At 49.3% G+C, this 6,953-nt stretch overlaps 1 pseudogene across 1 annotated transcript; it reads right to left on the bottom strand.

The window, feature by feature from the left end:
• Window positions 1-452: 452 nt before the first annotated feature.
• LOC123427281 lies at window positions 453-6,732 on the bottom strand (annotated as a pseudogene). Its single transcript, XR_006622381.1, has 12 exons — window positions 6,247-6,732; window positions 6,075-6,173; window positions 5,747-5,967; window positions 5,461-5,530; window positions 5,266-5,345; window positions 5,002-5,066; window positions 4,330-4,518; window positions 2,717-3,494; window positions 2,151-2,614; window positions 1,903-2,049; window positions 1,225-1,784; window positions 453-1,183 (listed from the first exon to the last, which is right to left on the bottom strand). The product of XR_006622381.1 is annotated as a wall-associated receptor kinase 4-like (transcript).
• Between the last annotated feature and the right edge of the window lie 221 nt (window positions 6,733-6,953).

Here is a 6,953-nt window from a genome sequence, read left to right as displayed (position 1 = left end):
ATCCAAGACAAGCAGTGATTAGGGGGAGTGTTAGAAATAAATTAATTAAATTAATTAAAGGATTAATCCCCGCTATGTCGGTTGCTACTTGTAGCAACTGCCTCCTCTTTGTAACTGCCTTGTACCAGGGGTATATATACTCCCAATCCATCAATGAAAGCAACGGTTCCATCATTTTATTCCCTTCTCTCGTTTTTACATTTCACAGATAAGATGGTCCTATCTTAAGTCTTGCATTTAATTTAGAGATGATAAAAAATATGTCTTACAACGGGTCACATCTTAGCCTTATCTTCAATAACTAGTTATTCCTAAAAACATGGTGAGACATATTGTGCTAAGAGGTCACCTCTTGTTCTCTCTTAAATAAGAGAAGATAAACTTTTTTTTATGAATTCTCTCTACTCCACTTCATCATTTATCCTACATAATAGTACTAAGATAGCATCATTGTACATGTCCTTATATCTCATTGCCAAACAATTCTCGCTTAAAAGAGATCAGCTCCCTTACTAACTCCAACCGGTATAGGATAGGAGGACATCATAAACAGTGGAATGTTAGCCAGGGAAGACAAATTATCGTGGTATGCGCAAGGACGAGACGAACTCTTGCTCCAGACTATACTGACGTGTGCCAAGGTGACCAGCCACCGGAACCATGCCTCCACGCCAATCTCCTCCTCCTACTTCACGGTGAGCCACTTCATCCTTTCCTAGAGCAACCTTCCGTGCCCTCAAGAATCGCAGCCTCATCTCCACGTCCTTCATGCTAGGCCTCTTCTGCCTTCTCAGGTTCAGGCACTCTCGCGCCAAGAAAGCCACGTGCTTGACCACCTCCATATCTTCTTCCTCCACAACCTGTTTATCCACCACCTCCTCTAGAGGCCTCTCCCCCATAGCCCACAGGAAGTAGTTGGACAGGTTCTGCTTCTCGCCATTCTCGTTCTCAACGAGCGGCTTCTTCCTCATCAGCAGCTCGACAAGAATCACGCCGAAACTGTAAACATCGCTCTTCTCGGTTAATCGGCCCGTGTGGTAGTACTCCGGATCCAAGTAGCCGAAGGTGCCTTGCACGGCGGTGACCAGATGTGTCTGGTCAACCGGCATCGACCTCGACGCGCCGAAATCCGAAACCTTTGCCGTGTGGCTGTCGTTGAGGAGCACGTTCATGGACTTGATGTCCCGATGAAGGATCGACATCGAAGCCGCCGAGTGCAGGTACGTGAGCGCGCCGGCGATCTCGGCGGCTATCCTTAGGCGCTCCTCCCAGGGCATCGGTAAAGGCCTGCCATCTTGCTCGCCGTTCAAGAGGCCGTAGAGCGTGCCGTTGGAGACGAACTCGTAGACGAGCAGAGGGACCTCGGACTCCAGGCAGCATCCATGGAGCTTCACGACGTTCGTTGATCTGCGACAGGATGGTAACCTCGTTGATGAACTGCTCGATCTCGGCGCTCGCCACCAGCATTGCCCTCTTGATGGCGACCACGCGCTGGTCCGTCAGGATGCCCTTGTAGACAGTCCCGTGGCCGCCGCGGCCGACCACGCGGGATTGGTCAAAGTTGTTGGTCGCCTTCTCTAGCTCTTCCAGGGAGAATATCTTGGTGCTGTCGCTGGCACTTGGGTCAGACGAGACGAGCTGTCCAAGGAGGATTCCTTTGTTCTTGCGGAAGCACCTCCTCCTCAGCTGTTTCTGGGCGCCTTTCTTCCATCTACGGATGATAATGGTCGTAATCACGGCAAGAAACAGAATCCCCCCGCCGGAGCTAATTCCAATGGTAACACCTGCGTCACATTGCATTTGTTTACCACCGTACGTGTTAGCAACCATTCACTTACAAAAGTAGTGGACTCGGATGATCTTGCAAACTGCAGCTAGCTGAATTTGCTGAGAATGCCGTACCTGAGATAACGTTGGATGCTTTGCACTTCCTGGCAGTTGTGTCAAAATCTGTCCCGCGCGGGCAACTAGAGCAAGTAAAACTTCCGAGGGTATTCTGACAGACTCCATTGCAAGTGTGTTTATCTGACTGCAAGCACTCGTTGATATCTGCAAATCGCACCAAGCACCATCAGAATCCCGCGGTAACCATTCCACGGAGTAGGAAAATTAAGCATATATATAGATCAAGGACTTGCCTGTGCATCCACCTTGGAGGTAAGGATTTCCTTGGAAACCGGAAGAGCATTTGCACCTGTATCCCACATGCTTGCTTGTTCTGTCGTCGGTGACCTCTAGGCAGCGGCTATGAGCGCTCAAGCACCTGTACTCCTTGCTCAGCATCGCCTCCCTGCACGTCGGGTCATCCACAGCCCACTTCACCATGCCAGATTCTCCGGAGAATGAGTAGAGCGTGGTGTCTCGATCCCTCAAGAAATCACCCGAGTCGGACCGCTTCTGAATCCTCAACACGCCCTCGTCGATGGATATGTCGGTGACGAGCGAGTGCTGGGTCATTTGGAGGATGGCAGGAGAAGACCCTGGGTTACATGTCAGGTAAAGATGGATCCTCGCAAAGCAGCCCAGCTCTGTGCCGAAGGGGAATGGAACGCTCACGCTCCCGCACATCCTCGGACAGTTCGTCTTTGGCTGGATGAGTGGATGGAGCCATAAACTGTTGGACGGAAAATGAAGAAAATGGTCAATCCAAACTTGTTCATGACATAGCTATCGGTTTGGCATTCAGGTGCCATGACAGAGATGGAGGGGGGACTACCTTGGTCTGGCACGCACCCATCGACGGCGTAGGGGTTGCCGGAGAAGCCTCTGGAGCAGTGGCAGAGGTAGCCTCCGATCGGCGAGTCCCGGCACTCGCTGTGGTTACTGACACAGGCATATGTCACTCTGTCGTCCATGGCGCGCCGGCAGTCAGGCTGGCCGGGGATGGCCCAATCCAGCAGAGCCGGAGGAACCATGTCGGGGTGAATGTCACGCTCCAGATCGCTGGGCCGGAACGTGTACCTGTCCCGGCCGGTGACGAAGAAGGTGAGTTTGTCCCGGCTGACACCGTCGCCGCCGGTGCGCGATAGGTTGGACGCGAACGCACGGAGGTTTACGCGTAGGTCGATGCGGCAGCAGCCCACGCCGACGCAGAGCCCGTTGGGCAGCCTCCGCATGACCTCCTCCCCGGCACAGACCACGGAGCAGTTCCCCACCGCAGCCCCACGGTCGAGCAGCGTGGCCGTGACGCCGCAGCCGAGGACGAACAGCGGCATGTTGGACACGCCGGAGATGGCGAACGGCCTGCCGGGGCCGTCCCATGGGGCAGAGAACGTCCCGGCGCCGGGTCTCATGCGCACCGTACGTGCGCAGGATGTTGACGGCGAGCGAGGAAACGAAGCCGCTCGCGAAGATCGTGTAGTCCACCGTCACGTTGGGGCTGCCGAGCAAGAGGCGCTTCCTGTACGTGTTGGCGTCGCAGGTGAGGTTGAATCCGGGCAGGGAGCACCCGGGGCCTATGCCGAACGGGTAGGACAAGTCGATCAGGCCGCAGTTCGTCGGTCAACGGCGGACGGCCGTGGCTAGTAGCGTCACCAACAGCGGCAGGAGAGCGATAGCCGCCATGGTCAGGACCATTGCGTGTTCAAAGTGGATGGTCTAGGCCAGTTGGGTTGCAACACGCCTTCACTTGTGATTTGTCATGCTAGGACTTCTTCATTCGACGGCTAGTCATATGATGGATGAGTCAGTCATGTCATTTTCGGCAGATGTCCTTCTGCCATTACCCAGTGAGGTTTAAGTTAGCCGACAAATTGGAACATCCTTCGCACAAAATAGATCCCACATCATTTTTTTTCAGTTTTTCCAATATGATAGGTACCCTTGCTACGTCCCACGCCATTATTTTTGGGCAGCCAAGCCACATTGCTCATGTGATAAACTAAACAATGCATTAGACAAATTACACCAGCGTTCGTCTCAGTACAGAAATAGAGTAATTGAAATGATACTATTCATAGCCCATGTATGACAACCTTGCAATGCCATCTGATTCTTCACTTTTTTTTCCAAATGATGGAATTTCACCACGGGGCAGCAGCTTGCCTCTCGGCAAAGGTGAAAAACGTCAACAAATCCTTGTATTCTTGATTGAATTCCTCCCTGAAAAATACAGCAAATTTCAATGTTTTGTTAGGGTATGCAAAAATTATTTGTAAAGAATGGAATGATTAGACAGCCTTCCAAATGATGCAACATAATGGTAGGATATCACCGGGAAGCACTTGATGATCAACAACTGAATAGGTGTATAGAATTAATTTTCCATGACGTACTATTGGTGAGAAGATGACAAGATGAACAACTATAACAGGATCACTCACCATTACTGGACACCACTCCATCGAGCCCAATCGATAAACTGCATTCCACCATAGATGTTATTGGCAAAGCGAACACCAACGGTAAATGCCATTGCAACAGGAGGGGCACCCTTTGCAACTGGTGATGCCTCAACTACTCGCTCCAGACCGTTGATGATCTGATAGCGTGTATTAGATGATACAGCAAGGAATACGCCTACATGTCAATATTGCTTGTCAGTTGAGGAATGGAACATAGAAACGTTATTTGCGTCTAGTACTAGTTTGGAGCATAAATCAAAAAGCCCACTGCAGAAAAGGCACATAGATAGTACTATCGAGTAACGGAATCAATTTAGATTTAAACTGCAGGAGAATGTCTAAATTAACATTAGTTACAGAAATGTTCAAGAACTTTTTGTAAACCTATGCGAAACTCAAGACATTTAAATATTAAAGTATGCTCGTGTGTCTGTCTGTCCCAGCTCTTAGATATCTCTTTAGTGGAAATCAAACCCGTATTTGCAATTAGCCAATTACTGAACATGTGGTCCAAGTAAAATAATAAGTACTCCCTCTGTCCCGAAATACTTGTCGCGGAAATGGATGTATCTAGATGTATTTCAGTTCTAAATACATCCATTTCTACGACAAGTAATTCCAGGCGGAGTAGTAAAATGAAAATACACAATATACATACCCCAAAGAGCAGCACTTTTAATAAGTGGTGGAACAGGAATATCTTCATCTGTTTTTTTGACACTCCTGAAAAACATATTTTGAGAATAATATTCATTAGCAATACTGAGGTGGTGAATGAAACAACAATGAAAGCCTGTAGAAAGACCTTACAAAAGGAGAGCAAAATGGAAGAAATAAAAATATTATGTGTTGTTCGATCGTATTTTTGGAAGATTAAACTATACATCACATGTGTCAAGAGCACAAAAGGCACAAACATTACCTCTTGGCATTCATTATCATATTGCAAATTCCCTGGCCGATAATACCACAGAAAAATCCAACTGAGCCATACAAAACGCCCTGGGATAAAAACAACCCAGTTCAAACAACGTACTGGTGCTCCAGCAATTCAAAACAAACTACCAGATAATTATGCTAAATTCAGAGTGAATACTTTTGAAGTAAGATTCATTACCTTATAAAAGTAAGTCCCAATTCTTTGTTGGACTGTAAATCTGCAGCCTGGCCTTTCAGCTTCAAAAACACTGCAGGTAAAAGACCATAAAATCAGCATGCCGGACTGGGGAAAAAAATTGTATTCAGAAGAGTACTCAGAAATCAGAATCTATCACACCATCTATTCCATTTCTTGGATCGAGTCTGATGGCCATGATAAATGAAACTACAACCTGGGCACCTTATTTTACTTCTCATATTATCTATCAACTGTAGTGGCAACTTATAGTGAAATGTAATTTCACCTGCTTGGCAAAGCTCCAGTCATCCGGTTGAACCTCCCTAACAGCCCCGTCGAAGCAGACGCCTTTCCCAATCTCACATATGGAGCCAACATCCCAACGAGGGCGATATCAACAACAATCCCGATCAAAATGTCAGCAGCATACAATTCAAACTCTGCCCAGAAATCCTCCCCCCTCTTCTGCACCTCCGCAAGCGTCGCACAGCAGGAGTCGATCACAACCTGCATTCAGTCCGAAACCCCAACTTCAAAATAGCATACGACTGAAATATAAAAACACCATCTCTGAGTTCTGATACAAAAAATAGTCAACTATCAATCCCACATACCTCGATGCCAACTTTGAAGAGAAATGACGGATCGGCGAGCATTCTGTTCCGGAGCACTGAGAAGGCCCGGACCATCGCGGCGAGTGGCCACGGTGCGGCCTGCGGAGAGGGAAAGAGGTGAGGATACCGCCGGATTTACGCCTCAGTAAAAGAAGTGTGCGATTCGGTGTACCTGCAAATCGAAGTATCGGAGCAAAATCACTTCCCGGATGCCGGCGTCCTTGGCGGCTTCAATCATGTCGGCCGGGAGTGTGACGCCACGGGCGGCCGCGAGGCGCACCACCTCGCTGAAGCCGAGCAGCGGCCCGAACTCGGCCTCCTCGTAGTCCTCGTCGCCATCGTTGCCGCCTCCACCTTTTCCGCCGTTTCCTCCTGAGTCGTCCCCGCGGTTCCCGGCACCCGATCCGTCGCCAGTGGCGGCGCGAGGGGCGAGCGGCCCGGAGCAGGAGAGCGATTGAGGTTTGCCGAGACGGGAGAACAGTCTGACGGAAAGATGAAGAGGCTTTAGATCGCGAAGGGGCTTGGAAGGAGGGCAGCCGGGGCCGGAGGAGATCGCGGCGGCGGCGGCGGCGGAGGAAGCGAGAGAGGAGAGAGAAGCAGAGGCGGAGGCCATGGTGGCGAATTGGGGTTTTAAGTTGTTTTTCTCTCCCCCTTCAAGTTTTAGGCCTCTTTTGGTTCCTAGCAAAAGAGCCCCCTGCGTTTGCAACGGAAGAAAAAATAACACATGCTCTTAATGCAATATATTTTCACATGACATCACATTTGTGTTGCCGACGATGGCTTTAGTGCTCACACAATGAAAACGCGTTTGAATATACAGTCATTCGGAATAAGATGAGAAATATGTTGTTTCTCCCCACGAGGTTTTTCAAAGGTGTG

The sequence above is a fragment of the Hordeum vulgare genome, chromosome 2H, assembly GCF_904849725.1.
Source record: "Hordeum vulgare subsp. vulgare chromosome 2H, MorexV3_pseudomolecules_assembly, whole genome shotgun sequence".
NCBI lineage: Eukaryota > Viridiplantae > Streptophyta > Magnoliopsida > Poales > Poaceae > Hordeum > Hordeum vulgare.
This window is presented reverse-complemented; position numbering and strand designations above follow the sequence as displayed.